This window comes from Dipteris shenzhenensis, chromosome 9 (assembly GCF_047967505.1).
Source record: "Dipteris shenzhenensis isolate YYH24624 ecotype China chromosome 9, Dip_SZ_1.0, whole genome shotgun sequence".
In the NCBI taxonomy this organism is placed as follows: Eukaryota; Viridiplantae; Streptophyta; class Polypodiopsida; order Gleicheniales; family Dipteridaceae; genus Dipteris; species Dipteris shenzhenensis.
This window is the reverse complement of record NC_141604.1, coordinates 14,902,227-14,919,734: the sequence shown is the minus strand read 5'-3', so window position 1 is coordinate 14,919,734 and position 17,508 is coordinate 14,902,227. Positions and strand designations below refer to the sequence as shown.

Sequence of the window (17,508 nt, the reverse complement as noted above, 5' to 3'; positions counted from 1 at the left end):
AACTCGATATGAATTTGAAATCTAGTATTGTTAACATGCAATAATTTCATGTTGTTCTTGAACAAGTACTGGCATTTAGCATGGCCTATGTAATGTCATTTAAGTGGAAATTCCCACAATAAAATCTATCTATATTTTAAATTTGTAGCATAAGGACTCAAATGCACTTATGAAATGCCCACATGTAAAGTCAAGGAAAATGCCCTATGCCAAATGCATCTTTAGGTAAGAAGGGGAATACTTTACTCGATTATATATGGGTTTAGACACATAGGCTTGAAGTGGTATCAATAGCTATTCACCCTTAGTTCTGCATTTGCACCTCATAATTGCAATCAGCTGACCATAGGACAACTTTTTGGTAAGATTAGCTCTTTCTGTTGCAATCCTTTGCAACCTCTTGAAGAATTATGTTGCCATCTCCACTCCTAGATGCGCTTCCACCATCGTCCCTATCCATTTCTTCATCGCACTCACCCAATATTCTTCAAACTCTCTTGGATCGCTCATTAGCTGGCTGTAGTTCCCACTTTGGAAGATTCTCCCTCTAAGACCTCTACCTTGAGCAACTCAAGTTCTGGTACATCTTTAAATGTGAGCTTCAACTCGATGGGATCGTAATCATACTGTCAAAAGTTGAACATGTATCATTCGGAAGCAGCTATTAGGCCCTGCTTCCACAACACTTTTGCCACTCATAGGTGGACACCAAGTTAGGATGCTACAATGAACTCCCAAAATCCAAATAAATCATATGTGTGCAAATTTTATTTGAATTGCTATGTAATCTCCCAAGAAACCCATTGATTTCATTAAAAAATTGATACCAACTAAGCAAAGATCATATCAATATACTGATATAATAGCCTGCCATCTTAGCCACCCCATACAATCTCTTGCAATATTGCCATGTACCTGAGACACCCTCTCGTCCCAAGTAGTTTCACCAAGTATTGATATGATAAAAATCCAATCTCTTTGGATGATCCTCTCTTCGGCAAAGTAGCAAGAACATCATTCCACCATTCACCATTCCCTATGCTCTACACCTAAAAAAGCTTCTAACATCAAATTGGAACTTTTGTTCTAAAGCTTCCTCAATCATAGGCCTTTCACTGTGGATCCAAATGTGGTTGCCATTCCATGCAAAAGATGTCTTATTGATAACAACTAGAGTCACCTGCACATTACTACAAAGGTCATTTCAAACAGGGATCAAAATCAAGGTAGACGTTCGAGTTACGGAGTCAGCTCTTTAACACTGAGACGATTCAATGCATTCCATAGTCAATGAAGAGTGAAAGCTCTTATCTATACAGTATTTGAGTTTAAAATCTATTGTAGCTTTCATACTAAAAAACTAAACAAGGTTGAACAAGATTCATCTGGCCTGCCTTATTTCGTGGAACCCCATTACTCAAAGAAATGTTGTGTGTGTCAGCGAATGGTCCGACTAGTAAATAAATTTTGTGCCCGTGTGCATGCTATTGACCAAATGTGGTCCAATTTTGTTCCATAGGGATGTTTGGAATGGCATTATTACCAATCTAGTAAACATGGAGATTTCTCTTTGTGATGAATGTCACAAAAAGAGATTGGCACCAGTGCCATTGTAATAGAGAATGGCGCATGTGCCATTCTTAATCCATCATAATTTGTGGATGGCTCTCCCATAGCCTAAACGTTGAAGTAGCTAAAGGGATGTTTAGAATGGCACTACTACCAATGTAGTTATGTAACCTTTTAGCTAAAGGGATGTTTAGCATGGCACTGATGCCAATATAGTTAACATGGAGATCTCTCTAAAATCTAACATTTAGTGGGCATTGATGTGATCCTCTTTGTGATGACTGTCACACAAGAGATCGGCACCAGTGCCATTCTCATTGAGAATGGCACCTTTGTCATTCTTAATCTATGAGAGTTAGTGGATGGTTCCCTCATAGCACAAATGGCATGGCATTGCTGCCAATCTAGTCAAGATTGATATTTCAAAGCACAAATGAGATTTTCACTGATGTCAATATAGTTAACATGCAAATTTCTCTAAAATCTAACCTTTAGTGGGCACTGATGTGATCCTCTTTATAAAAGAGATTGGCACTAGTGCCATTCTCATTGAGAATGGCACCTTTGTCATTCTAAATGAGAATGGCACCTTTGTCATTCTAAATCCATGAAATTGAGAATGGCACCTTTGTCATTCTTAATCATTGAGAATGGCACCTCTGCCATTCTTAATCCATTAGAGTATGTTACTGGCTGCCCCATAGCCTAAAGGTTGAAGTAGCTAAAGGGATGTTTAGAATGGCACTGTTGCCAATCTAGTTATGTCACCTCTTAGCTAAAGGGATGTCTAGTTAACTTGGAGATTGTGATCCTCTATGTGATGGTTGTCACAAAAGAGATTGGCACCACTGCCATTCTCATAGAGATTGGCACTTGTGCCATTCTTAATCCATGAGAGTTTGTGGATGGCATCCTCATAGCCTCAAGGTTGAAGCAGCTAAAGGGATATTTAGAATGGCACTGCTGCCAATGTAGTTATGTTCAAAGCACAAATGAGATTGGCACCAGTGCCAAAGTAGCTAAAGGGATGTTTGGCATCGCACTACTGCCAATCTAGTTAACATTGAGATTTCTCTTTGTGAATGACCATCACAAAAGAGATTGGCATTTGTGCCATTCTGATAAATAATGGCACCTGTGCCATTCTCTTTATGATGATTGTGACAAAAGAGATTGGCACCTCTACCATTCTTAATCCATGAGAGTTTGTGGATGGCTCCCTCATAGCCTGAAGGTTGAAGTAGCTAAAGGGATGTTTGGAATGGCACTGCTACCAATCTAGTGAACTTGGAGATTTCTCTTTATGATGACTATCACAAAAGAGATTGGCACCACTGCCATTCTAATGGAGAATGGCACATGTGCCATTCTTAATCCATGAGAGTTTGTGGATGGCTGAAGGTTGAAGTAGCTAAAGGGATGTTTAGCATGGCACTGATGTGATCCTCTTTATGATGATTGTCACAAAAGAGATTGGCACCAGTGCCATTCTCATTGAGAATGGCACTAGTGCCATTCTCATCAATGAGAGTTTGTGGATGGCTCCCTCATAGCCTGAATGTTGAAGTAGCTAAAGGGGTGTTTGTCTCTTAGCATGGCACTACTACCAATCTAGTTAACAGTGATATTTTAAAGCACAAATGAGATTTGCAATGATGCTAATATAGTTAACATGGAGATTTCTCTAAAGTCTAACCTTTAGTGGGGCAGTGAAGTGATCCTCTCTGTGATGGCTATCACAAAAGAGATTAGCACCGATGCTATTCTCATAGAGAATGGCACCTGTGCCATTCTTGATCCATGAGAATTTGTGGATGGTTCTCCCATAGGCTAAAGGTTGAAGTAGTTAGAGGGATGATTAGAATGGCACTGCTTCCAATCTAGTTATGTCACCTCTTAGCTAAAGGGATGTTTAGCAAGGCATTGATGCCAATATAGTTAACATGGAGATTTCTCTAAATCTAACCTTTAGTGGGCATTGATGTGACCCTCTTTGTGATGGCTGTCACAAAAGAGATTGGCACTAGTGCCATTCTCATAGAGAATGGCACCTTTGCCCCCATGAAGTTTGTAGATGGCTCCCCATAGCCTAAAGGTTCAAGTAGCTAAAGGCATGTTTAGAATGGCACTGCTGCCATTCTAGTTGTCACCTCTTGGCATGGCACCACTACTAATCTAGTTATGTCATCTCTTAGCTAAAGGGATGCTTAGCATGGCACTGATGCCAATATAGTTAACATCGAGATTTATCTAAAATATAATCTTCAATGGTGGGCATTGATGTGATCCTCTTTATGACAACTGTCAGAATAGAGATTGGCACAAAGAATGGCACCAGTGCCATTCTTAATCCATGAGAGTTTGTGCACCATGAGAGAATGGCACTAGTGCCATCGTGAAAGAGAATGGCACTTGTGCCATTCTCTTTGTGATGATTGTCACAAAAGAGATTGGCACCTTTGCCATTCTTAACCCACAGAGTTTGTGGATGGCTCACCATAGCCTAAAGGTTCAAGTAGCTAAAGGCATGCTTAGAATGGCACTACTACCATTCTAGTTGTCACCTCTTGGCATGGCACTATTGCCAATCTAGTTATGTCATCTCTTAGCTAAAGGGATGCTTAGCACTGATGCCAATATAGTTAAGATGGAGATTTCTCTAAAATCTAATCTTCAGTGGGCACTGATGTGATCCTCTTTGTGATGACTGTTAGAAAAGAGATTGGCACAGAGAATGGCACCAGTGCCATTCTTAATCCATGAGAGTTTGTGCACCATGAGAGAATGGCACTAGTGTCATTCTGATAGAGAATGGCACAGGTGCCATTCTCTTTGTGATGACTCTCACAAAAGAGATCCTCTTTTGTGATGATTGATGTGATCCTCTTTGTGATGGCTGATGTGATCCTTTTTGAAATGGCTGTCACAAAAGAGATTGGCACCAGTGCCATTTTCATAGAGAATGGCACCTTTGCCATTCTAATCTTCAGTGGGCACTGATGTGATCCTCTTTGTGATGACTGTCAGAAAAGCGATTGGCACAGAGAATGGCACCAGTGCCATTCTTAATCCATGAGAGTTTGTGCATGGCTGCCTTCAAGAAAGCAAACCAAGTTCGCGGTGTCCTAGTAAGGGGATCAGTGTTGCTTTCCTTTTTTTGAGTAAGTAGCTAAAGGGATGTTTAGAATGGCACTGCTACCAATCTAGTTATGTTACCTCTTAGCTAAAGGGATGTTTAGCATGGCACTGATGCCAATATAGTTAACATGAAAATTTCTCTAGCACCATGTGATCCTCTTTATGATGGCTCCCTCATAGCCTGAATGTTGAAGCATCTAAAGGGATATTTTGAATGGCACTACTACCAATCTAGTTATGTCACCTCTTAGCTAAATTAATGTTTAGCCTGGGACTGATGCCAATATAGTTAACATGGAGATTTCTCTAAAATCTAACCTTCAGTGGGCAGTGATGTGATCCTCTTTGTGATGACTGTCACAAAAGAGATTGGCACCAGTGCCATTCTCATAGAGAATGACACCTCTTGCCCCATTATCAATCCATGAGAGTTTGTGGATGGCTCCCCCATAACCTAAAGGTTGAAGTAACTAAAGGGGTGTTTGGCATGGCACTGCTGCCAATCTAGTTAATGTGGATATTTTGTAGCGTGGCACTGATGCCAATCTAGTTATGTTTAAAGCACAAATGAGATTGGCTCTGATGTGATCCTCTTTGAGATGAATGTCACAAATGAGATTGGCACCAGTGCCATTCTGATAGAGAATGGCACCTGTGCTATTCTTAATCTATGAGAGTATGTGGATGGCTACACCATAGCCTAAAGGTTGAAGTAGCTAAAGGGATGTTTAGCATGGCATTGCTGCCAGTCTAGTTATGTCACCTCTTAGCTAAAGGGATGTTTGGCATGGCAATGCTGACAATCTAGTTAACATGGAGATTTCTCTAAAATGTAACCTTGAATGGGCACTGATGAGATCCTCTTTGTGATGATTGTTGTCAAAAAAGAGATTGGCACTAGTGCCATTCTCATTAAATGTTCAAGTACCTAAAGGGATGTTTGGCATGGCACTGCTGCCAATCTAGTTAACATGAAGATTTCTCTAAAATCTAATCTTCAATGAGCACTGATGTGTTCCTCTTTGAGATGACTGTCATAAATGAGATTGGCACTGGTGCCATTCAGATAGAGAATGGCACCTGTGCCATTCTTAATCCATGAGAGTTTGTGGATGGCTCCCTCATAGTGAATCTACACAAACTCACATGGAGTGGGATGGCATAGGTGCCAATCTTTATTAAAAATATCATAGCATAAATAAATCTTTCAATTTAACATGGCACAAGTGCCAATCTACTCCTTGCATTAAAAATATCATGAATAAAGATTTTAGTTTAGCATGAAACTGTTACCGATCCACTCCTTGCAAGTTTTTAATGAGAATATGTTATTACATGAAATCTTTTTGAAATAAGAACCAAATTGTCACATTATTTCTCCTTGTAATCTTGTCGCAGGGGAAGTAAAAGAAAATGAGATGTGGTAACCCTAGAGGGCAATCATGTTAAGGTCTTGAGGTTAACATGCTCATTAGATGAGGTTAGGAGTTCTATCATACTTTCTTGACATTTTTCTTTAAGAATCTATTAGCTATTCTAATATGTGTTTAGCTAGATATTCTAATTGTTCCATATCCTAACACTAGGGAGCAAATTTTAAATCAGCACGCCTTGATAAGAAAAATATAAATTAATGTATATTCTTTTATCTATAATCATTAAATTTAAACAACATCAATTGAGGCGCTCTTCATGGTTTATATTTTTTAAACATGCATATATATATATTTATACATAGAAATATTTATATTTTTTTAAACATACATATATTTCTATTTATATATAAATATATCCTTATGTTTATAAAAATATACTTTAAATTTTAAAATTTTTAAAAATTAAAATTTCAACAATTGAAATTTAAAAAATATTAAGATTTGAACTTTCAAAAGTTGTTCAAAAATTCAAATTTTGAATTTTCAAAATTTGAATTTTGAAAATTTTAAAATTTTAGCAGAGTACATAAAGAAAAAAATTTGGAATTTCAAATTTGAAAGACAAGACATTGGAAAAGAGAGGGAAAAAGGGAGGGAGGGAGGGGGGGGGGGGTAGAGAGAGAGAGAGAGAGAGAGAGATAGAGAGAGAGAGAGAGAGGAGGGGTACCTAGACAGACTGGAGGAGGGAACAGTCACGTTCAACACGGTGCCCAAAGCCAAGGCGATGGTGGCCAAGTCTACATGAGCTGACTCCTGAGTGCTGAGGTAGCCAAGGTGACGGTGGCCTTCAAATTACTGTGGAAATTGAGGAGGAGGTGGCACCTTCAATAGTCCAGACTCCAATGGAAATCGAGGAGGAGGCGGTGCATGAAGCAAGGTGACGCCGAGGTCGACAATAGGGCATAGATCCAAAGAGGGTGTACAAGGTCTACGAGGAGCCAAAGGGTGGTAGGAGAAGGAAAAGGAGAGCCAAAGTCACCGCAAACTTTTATCATGCAATATATTGCTATGCTAGTTTAAGTCAAACACCAGCTATGTGAATGTCCAAAACTAGCGTGGTTGAACATCAATCTATTTCACCAGCCTGGTGGTTGTTTGTGAATGCATTTTGGAATAGTTTAATTGTTTAATTTCTAAAGTGGACTGCTGGCTAGGACTTAATATGATTATCCTAAACCAACCTGGTGGTTGGAACATCTATTAACCATGCTGGTTTAGGTCAAACACTTGTTATGTGATTGTCCCTCGGTGTGGTTAAACATCAATATATTTTGCAAAACAAAGAAACAACAATATAGTATTATTATTTCATAGATGATTAGCCCGGTGGTTGAAATTTTTGTGTTTTCGAATGGTTAAATATTAGTTAAGTTTAATTTTCGGGTTGGTTTAGGTCATATACTAGTTAATTTCTAAACCGAATTGGCTTAGACTTAATGTGATTGTCCCAAACTAGCCCGGTGGTTGCAATGTATCACCAAGCTAGCTCAGGTCAAACAAGATTTATGTGATTGTCCTAAACTAGCATGGTTGAAATATAAATATATTTCACAAACAGGAATAATTGATGACCATCCTAGTGGCTAGTTAAATTTGCTTTGTTTCCTAGCAGTTAAATTATTTAAGTTTAATTTTTGGGTTGGTTTGGGTCATATATCAATCAATTTCCAAACAAGGCTGGCTTGGACTTAATGTGACTATCATAAACTAGCCTAGTACTTTGAACATCAAGCAATATATCACCTAGCTAGCTCGGGTCTTATGTGATTGTCTTAAACTAGCACAGTTGAAATAGAAATATATTTCACAAACAAAATAATTGATGACCAACCTGGTACTTGGTTGAAATTGTTGTGTTTCCTAGAATTTAAATCATTTAAGTTTAATTTTCAGGCTAGTTTGGTCATATATCAGTGAAATTCCAAATCGGTCTAGCTTAGACTTATGTGATTGTCTTAAACCAGCCTAAACTAGCGTGGTTGAATAGAAAATAAATACAAATATATTTTTCAACCAAAATAATATATTACTATGTTTCCTAGTATTTAAACTAGTATATTTTACTAGCAGTTAAATCAGTTTAGTTTGATTTCTATGTTGGTTCGTGTCATGCTTGGACTATGATCATCCAAAACTATCCCAACAATTGGAACAACAATATATAAATCAGTTGGTTAATGTGCTTGTCATTTAGTTGCTTAATTGTTTTGTTTTCTAGTAGCTTTATTAGTTTTATTAGTAGTGTGATCATCCTAAACTAGCTTGGGGGTCGAAACATCGAGTTGGTACAGGTCAAACACCAATTATGTGAGTGTAAACCAGCCCAATGGTTGAAATTGTTTTGTTTTATAGAAGTGAAATTATTTTGGCTTAATTAGTTTAATTATCTTTATTAGACTATTTTTTTGCATGTATCTATGTTTGTTTCCTCATACTAGTGCAGAAAACATAGTGTTTGTTTTCCTAAAATTATATTTCCAACATGTTGGGTGAGTAGACAGAGTTGTATCTGAAGTTTATGGCTCAAATTCAAGACCTTTCAGTTGGGCAACGAAGATTTGAGCATTATAAGTCTTGGTAGCTCAGGATACACAAACATAGGAATGTGAGTTGTTGTAGAACACACATAAACTTTGACCTGGCCATGCAGGCTTTGAATGACTTGAGATTTGGTCATGTTAGAGCATTGCTCCATGGAGATAGATGCCCATGTCTTGCAGTTGAATGTGCAGTCTGTAGGCCACTCAGATCCTCATCATGTGTTACGAGGGAGACTAAGTTTGGTATCCTAAGGTCTTTGTGGAAACCAGTAGTCTGCCTAAAGGGAGACTCTAAATGGCATCGTATTGAATGCATTTGTGATGCATGCACGCATTGTAGTATGAAGAAGAGAAAATTTTATGTCCGTCCAAATGAAATAAGGGAAGACAACCCTACTGCTCTAAAATGGAGTAGATTTGAATATGTTAATGTTGAAGGATCAAAGAAAAAGAGATGGCTACTATCGTATAAGAGCATCCAGCCGAGGGGGCTTGTAGAACACTTAATTCAATCCATCCCAAAATAAGTGCATCACATTTTCAAGATCAACTGCTGGCAAGATAAGCAATTCAAGAAGTGCCTTGCTTATTTTCCCCATGACACTATTGTCTATATCATAGATTTTGCAGGAAGTTACTCATTTTGAGAATAATATGAGATACAAAGTGTGATCATAAATTAGCTTGTTTATATAAAGGAAACTCGTATTTGAATGGCTGCAAACATTCAACAACTCTGGCAATAATTAAACTTGAGTGGTTTCATTAATAAATGATCAGATTTCATTAATAGATTATCAGACACATCTCATACATTGAGGTCTTTAAGCTAACAAGCTTCTATATATTAACAAGCTTATATACAAAAAGTTGTTACAAAATGTTATTCTATCGATACAAGAAAGCTTAGCTTATATGTTCCCCTAGAGAACTTTAAACCAAAATTCCCATTAGAAAGAAAGCTTAGCTTATCTACAAAAAACTCAACACACGAAAGCTCAGCTTACTGGTGAGCTAGGTACCCAAATATGTTCACTTGACACTTTGCTCATCAGCTCTGATGAGGTACCCAACTTTTCTGAAAATGACCATCTCATTTTGGTTGCACCCGATGTCACAAAAAACCCTACAATACCATTTTCAAGGCCTAGTCAACCTAGCTATGCAGCCCATATAGAATCCACAAATAAACATCATCCATGTAAGACTAAATGCAATTCTCAAGTGATTGAATCAGGCAAATTTCCCATCCAATTAAGGTCCATTAGCATATCAACCACTCTACAATCATGGAATAGAACTACCACTACTTTGGAGACAGCTAGGAATAAGAATGGAATCAATTGAAGATGGGACATAGCCAGAGGGTGGAGACAAGGGCAGAGCTGGAGGAGGGTGGAGTAGGAGGCAAGGGTGGAGTTGTGTGAAGTTTCCAAGGGTGGAGTAGGAGACAAGGGTGGAGCTGTGTGAAGTTGCCAAGGGTGGTAGCCTGCAATGTGAAGTCGACAAAGTTGGTGGAGATGGGGGTGGGAGACAAGGGTGGAGCTATGTGAAGTCACCAAGGGTGGTAGAGGCAATGTGAAGTTGCCAAGGGTAGAGCAATGTGAAGTCGACAAAGTCGGTGGAGATGAGGGTGGGAGACAAGGGTGGAGCAATGTGAAGTCAGTGAGGCTACATGGCACTTAATAGAGCCAGCACCCATTGAGCCACCTCGATGAGCTTGTCATCCTTCTAGTTAAGCTATTTGCTAGCAATTAGCTGCCCGATCACTTCAAAAGGCACATCATAAGAAACATTTTCCAACGTGGCACTTCATTTTCATGAGGGGATAGCACAAAACCCCAAACCCTATTTGAAGAGAGTTGCAGACTTTGTTAATCAGATGGTCATCCCATCATGCAAGTTAGCTAGTTGTAGGAGCCTAGTGGGCTATTTAATTAGCTACAAGCCTCTAGTGGCTAAAAAGCAGCGACATTAAGTCATCACACTTAATCCTAATCGAGCTCCTAGGGGCCCGTTTGCTCACTTGGTGGAAATGGTAAACACGACAGACTCAAAATTTGTTCCATTGCAAGGGTTATCGGTTCAAGCCTGATAGTGAGCATACTTGCTTGGTGAAATTGGAAAACATGACAAACTTTAAATCTATTCCATTTCAAGGGTTATCAATTCAAATTTAATAGCAAGTATGGGCGTGTCTGAATTGGTTTGTTGGGCGAGCCCTTGGGGCTTGCTTGCGGGGAGCCCCAAGGGCAAGCATAACTCAATGGGTCATAGTGTCAAATTGTGAATTTGAAAACATGAGTAAGTGAAACACTCAATGTACCTCCGCAAATTCTACCATTTCCCCCACTTAAATCTCCATAAACATGTGCAATTCCATCCCCAACCGGTACCACTCAACCGATCTCATCCACTGGCAATTTGTAGTAGTTGGTAATTATCTCTTTTAAGGCAACCATCATCAATGAAGGGATGAACCCACACCACATACGAGGAGCTACCGAGAAGCTGCCAAGCCTTATGGTGACCCTTCAACCTAGGACTCAATCTGAAATATCAATTCAAGTTCCAATTCCAACCGTGGGTTTTCAAGCAAACACTGAAAGTGGTGGTGCCTCCCCAAAAATCTTCGCATCCCACCGGCAACACAACGGCCTATAAGTGATCGCCTAGATCTACCCTCAACGAGGACGAGGGTTCATTAGCGGAGCGGTTCCTTGATGGACTACTGATCGCATACTCTTTGGGAGACAGCGGAACCCTGTTGGAAATTTGATTATCATAGAATGATACAAAATTTCCGTTCATGTCAAAAAATAGGGTAATGGACAAATGGAGATGACCATGAATACTTTAAGCCTCGCAACTAAGTCCATTCGAAAAGGTTTGATTTGGAGTCGATAGGGGGGTCTCTCCACCTCTCGTATTGATGAATCAGAAGAAATGAGCAAAGAGCAAACAAGGACTTCGAACCTGTATTCGTGTGAACCATGAATCCTTTTGCTGAGGGAAAAGTAGAGGTGAGTGCAAGGATGTCGAATAAAGGCATGGAGTTCCCCTTGGGAAGGAGAAAAGCAGCCTATTACCTGTCATGTTGATATTCTATATCTAAGTCCATCATCTCCATTGGGCTTGGAATGGGGTCCCCCTTGCCCCTATCCACGCCCTTCGCATTAGACTCGGGAATGATTTTGCCACCTGTAATCCCAACCAGTTCCCCGTATAACCGTTGCATGTGATCGATATCTTGGGCAATTGGTTCCAAGAGTTGGAGCATCTGGGCTTCGCAGGGGGTGCTCAAGAAACTCTCTTGCCCGCTCCTGACTCAAATGAAGCCATTTTTGGATACCACCCTATCGTGGGTCTCCGGAGTTTCCAAGCTTACTACCCCAATCTCAATGTGTGAGAGGACCGACTCAGAAAATTCATGAAAGGCCGGTTTTCCCGCATATTTTCATGATCGTTCACATCCAGGGCTGTGCCTACGGCCCCACTTAATACTTCATTCGATTCTATCGAATGATGATTGTGGCAAGAGGGAGACAGATCCCACTTTGTCACTTATGCCATATGAACTAGAAACCCTCCAATTATGGTTTGGATATCTCAAACCATAACAATGACAGTTCAGGTTGGGTAGCCGAGTGAGAGGAGATTATCTGGATAGCCCAAGCTGCCCAGTTGAAGCTATCGCGGTCACTAGCAGGCACTTGGATGGAATCACTTCAAACTCTATGAGATTCAATTAGCCAAGGCCGAAGGGTTTGACTTAAGAGGCTCCACAAATTCTTCTTTCCGAGCCTTCAACCCACGTTTGATTGGGAGAGTGCACAGAGTGATTTTTTGGCACCGTGGGCATTTTGGAGAAAAATCTTCGCATTTTCAAAAGGAAAGAATGACAACCCTCGCCTTTCGGGGACCCTTACCACACATGAAATTGCCCCGTCCTCTCTAAGGCTCCCCCCGCGAGAAGGGAGCTGGCACCCCCCCCGACAAGGGGGGAGACGAGGGAAGGGCTAGAGGCAAGGAGGCACTTTTCTTTTGCGTGCTCCGAAGGTTATCCAGAAATGATGTAAAGGGCAATGATAAAACTGAATAGATGGATTTCATTATGGCAATTCCAAAGAAACGTACTTCTAGGTCGAAGAGGAAGACTAATGGCTTCTTTTGAGGGTTACCCAAACAAGCAAACCACCCATTTTTTGGTTATCATTCACACACATGATTCACACACATGCTAGGCAGCTTTGACCTTTTAATTAACCAATTAAAGCAAAAACAGGCAATGTAAAAGTAATAAAAGACCTCGATTCTTCTAGAGTTGCAAGTACACCCATATGAAATTTCCATTCTCAGTGGATTTGCACATGGCTGCCCGTAAGGAAAGTGCCCACTTCTACCTGACCAAAGTAATCTGTCGTCCTTCCTTCCCTCCCTTCCGAATTGGCTAATATCTTGTAGGGCTCATGTTTGGGGAATGCCATTAGGAATTTTGGGGCTCATTTTGGGGCCTTATAAGGGTATTACTTGAGAATATTGTCTCAAAAAGGTGGGCATGGATATTTTTTTACAAATTAGCTCAAAACTTGTCAGACTCGACATATTCAAAACCTACTCTTTGAGGTTTCTAGTGGTATACACCACCATGATGGGGGTCAATGCACAGTCCATTGTAGCTAATCATGGTAACTATTTTAGGGGCAGTTTTGGGGCCGCAAAACAACGCGTTGGTGGTCAATATTTTGAATTTCAAGTGGAATCACGCTCTTGTCAAAAATTTTATAGGCGCAATGATTGCCTTACTAGCATAGTAATGAGACACAATCTATTGAAACTTGCTATTCTGAATGCCCATAGAGCTCAACACATGTCACTACATGAGCAATTCTTTCCTCCTTCACATAGTCTCTGTGTTGCATCAGATTATCCATAGTTTGTCTTGTCATTACCTGTAGCTTGCCACCTGTCATCTATGCACAAATTTTCCACACTGGTCTAGATTTGTGACCACCACGTTGACGTTGTCTTGGTGCAACCACCGAGCTGGTTCTCGGAGTTATTTTAATGGTGGCTATAGCTACTCCTAATTAAACCAAAAAAATGTATTTACCTTAATTGGTTGGGTCATGTGACACCCGCATTAGAGTCCCGTAGTTATTCATATATTTGAAATCAAGGGGTCCCTTTTCTTAATTTATGTTCTTGGCATACCATCAAGTAGGCTTAAAACTAGCCCAGTGGTTGGAACAGCATGTTGTTATAGTGTAATGAGAGTGCATGTTGTTAATAGTTTAAATTAAGTGGTTAAAATTTAATCCTAAACAAAGGAAAATGTATTTCCTTGTGCAACCACCACAGTTCTATTTTAGTGTGGTTTGCAGTTAATCCTAAACCAAGGGAAATATATCTCCTTGCAACCATCGTGCTAGTTCTTGGAACTATTTCAGTGCTGCTTGTGCATCAATCCTAAAACTAAGAAAAATGTATTTTTGTGCAACCACTGTGTTGGGTTCTATTTGAGTGTGGGTTGCAGTTAATCCCCTAAACCAAGGAGAATGTATTTCCTTGCAACTACTGCATTGGTTCTTAGAACTATTTTAGTGCTACTTGCAATTTATCCTAAAACCAAGGAAACTATATTTCCTTGTGCACCAATTACTTACGCAATGATCGCCACTAGCAACGACTCAGACTACTTAATTGCAAACTTGATGTCATCAATTATCTCATCACGTTTCACACGACCTATTCTCCTCTTGTCAAAAATACCTGAGATTCCAAATTTTCCCAATAATAAGAGCTCTACTCATCCTTCATAAATGACTTCATTGATACTACCCTTGTCTCCACCAAGAAGGGCATTCTTTTCACATCAATTTAATGAAGATGTGGGATGTGTCAAGCCATTACTAATTATTCGAATAGTAGGCCGCCTTGGCGAGTAGTAGTGTGTGGGATGACTTAAGCAGTCTCGGGAACCGGGCTCTAGCATGGAAGCGAGGCAGGCGTAGGTAAGTATAGAAGCTTCCTTCTCCCAGAATCGCACCGGCAACCTTTTTCCTTGCCTTCCCTTCCCTTCTGGAAGCAGGAAATGAAGCAGAATAGCAGGAGCCTGCAAGCAAGCTTTTCCATTCCTTCCCTTCCATAAGCCAGAAAGCAAGAAATAAAGCAAGAATTCCAGATTCAAAAGGAAAAATCAATAGACTTAAACCAAAAATTCCAGTGGAACCGGGGCTTCCCTTTGGGATCTACCCGTCTTTGGGTTACAGTAGAATCCGAGAAAAAAGGGATATGTACAATTCGTTCCCTGTTGTCCTCCCTAACTACCAAGTTGAAGGAACGGGCCAACCAACTAGCAGAATCCATATGACAAATTTGTCGTTGATCAGTGTGTATTGTAAGCAGCCTCGTGTCCTATTCTATCTTCTAACTATACACACGCATTCCTCTTGTTTGATTTTGTCACAATACCCTCGGATGGTCCAAGAAATCATTAAAAAATGTTGACTTCCCACTCCTTCCCTCCTTGAATTAATTATTCAGCAATTGCTTTGTAAGCATCATGCAGGAAAGAAAATCAGTTCTCCTTCTGCCACCTACACTTTTGGGTGCATCTTTGAGACATTTTGAAACTCTTTTTACCACCTCTCAATCACTTGAACATTCAAACCTTCCTCCACAAATAGCTTCTTATTAAGAAGTTTTTATTCAAGCACTCTCTTCTTGGGATTGCCCTTCAAAATTTCTTTTTCTCTTGATAGAGTATTTTTAGACACGTGGTATTTTTGTGATCTCCATAGAACCACTCAAGGTCTCTTCATAAGAAGCACCACCTTACCAGGAGAAGTATCCATAGCCAAAAGTACCTCAATCTCCCCTTTCTCCTCCAAATCAGTCTCAGCACCCTCCCATCCTTCTCGACAATCCTCCATGGTTATTCTCTAGGTATAATATGAAACTGTGCTTTGCTATCACCCATCTTGTCAATCTCCCTTTGATCCCCCACATCATCACCTTTCTCATTTCTCAAAGTCGACCTTTGCTCCACCTTGTCCAATCGCATGTCACCAAGTTGTCCTAATTTGGCTCTGTGAGTTGAGATGGCATTTCCCCCACATCAATAGTCTTATCTCCTCTCACAAGAGAACTATTATCCTCCCTTCCAAAAAACATATTGTGTGATAACCCACCTTCTTGCATATGTAACACGAATTAGGAAAAGGCCCAAACCACGCCTTCTGAGTGACCACCATCTTGTTGGACAACTAAACATACAAGAAATTCATAGTATCCTATCCCCACTCCTAGAAGATCTAGGACCTTTTGGCCCCAAACTCCTTATGCGCATATGATGAAATGTGTAAAACTTTTGCCAAATAACTTTAGAAATATTCCAATGAGTTTCCATCCAAGCTGACATACCAAAAAAATACACCCAAACAAGACACTCCCAAAACATCAATTCATCAATATTCAACAATGTGCTCCATGGGATAGCCAAGACCATAGCACCAACAATCATGTTATCCTGACTCAAAATATCATTTCTAAGAGTTTCTAAAAACACATCGTAATAGGAAGAATGCCATCCTCATCAATTGAGCTATATAACCATTGACTTGAAAATCGCACTCCTAGGCCAAGAGCTATTCAAGTTTCCCCATAGTCAAAACTCTACCTATAAATAACAGATAAATGCACCATCAATGAGCTTCTTGATCTCTAGCTTTATTGCCTCACATTGCAGTCTGTACACTCTGGAATGTCTCTTTCCGTTCACCCATAGATCCTTTAGAGTAGCCTCATTCTCCCTCCTATAACATTTGCACAAAGGATCTTCCAAACTTCCTCCTCATAAAGGGAGGAAACACTCCTTATGATTTCCTTGTAATAGTCTTTACATAGGAGCTCCATGCTTCTCTCCCTAGATTTGGATTCTTAAACTCAACCTCCTGTTGTATAGCTTTCCCCTCCCCTTGTAACAATGAGATATTTAGTATACACTCACTCCTCATTGAGGTATCTTCACTACTTGACAATTGCTTTCACCTCTCTCCCTTGGATCTCACCCCTCTTTTACTATGGTAGTCCCATTACATGTAGGCTCCTAGTGCATGCAAGCAATCAATTAACCATTGTCACTCAGAGTTATCTCATTGTTTGCACCGAATCCCTTGTTACCTTTGAATGTTCCACCATGTTTTTTCTTATGAAGTATATTTTTAAATCCTTACACTTATTTTTTAAGAGAGTGGACTTGAGTATAGAAGAAATGTAACTTCATTTGGTAGTTCAAATGAATGTCTTTGTTAAAGCGAGGATCCTCATTCTCTCATGAATACAATAGTTTTTTTTACTTTTCTTCTATATCATACTTGAATTGTGGGAACCTTTGGTTCCATTGCTTGGACTTTTAAGCATTAAAGTATGGATTGCTTTACGATAAAAGGAAAATCAATACATTTGCTAGCTGGAATTAAACAAATCTAATTACTAACAAAATGATCACAACAATAATCAATTTGAGAATAACTTTAAGTCACAAAATGTTTCAATAAGAATGTTTATGGAAGCTAACATTTACCACCAATACACGTGTATATGTTTTTCATACCAAGCATATTGAGCAAGGTGTATGTATTATTTTGGACTTAAATGGTGTGCCATAAAAGACTTGGCAACAAGATCCTTGATTTCCAGGTGTTAAGAGGCGTGATCATGGGAAACATATCATTCACCTAGGTGGTTGGCATTCTTAATAAAGCAAATATCGTTCTTTAGGGTTAGAATATGGTCAACAATGACATATAAAAAGTGATGAA

At 39.7% G+C, this 17,508-nt stretch overlaps 1 pseudogene; it reads right to left on the bottom strand.

Annotated features, from left to right (window-relative positions):
- Positions 1 to 294: 294 nt before the first annotated feature.
- On the bottom strand, positions 295 to 15,618 carry LOC147898253 (uncharacterized; annotated as a pseudogene).
- Positions 15,619 to 17,508: the final 1,890 nt, after the last annotated feature.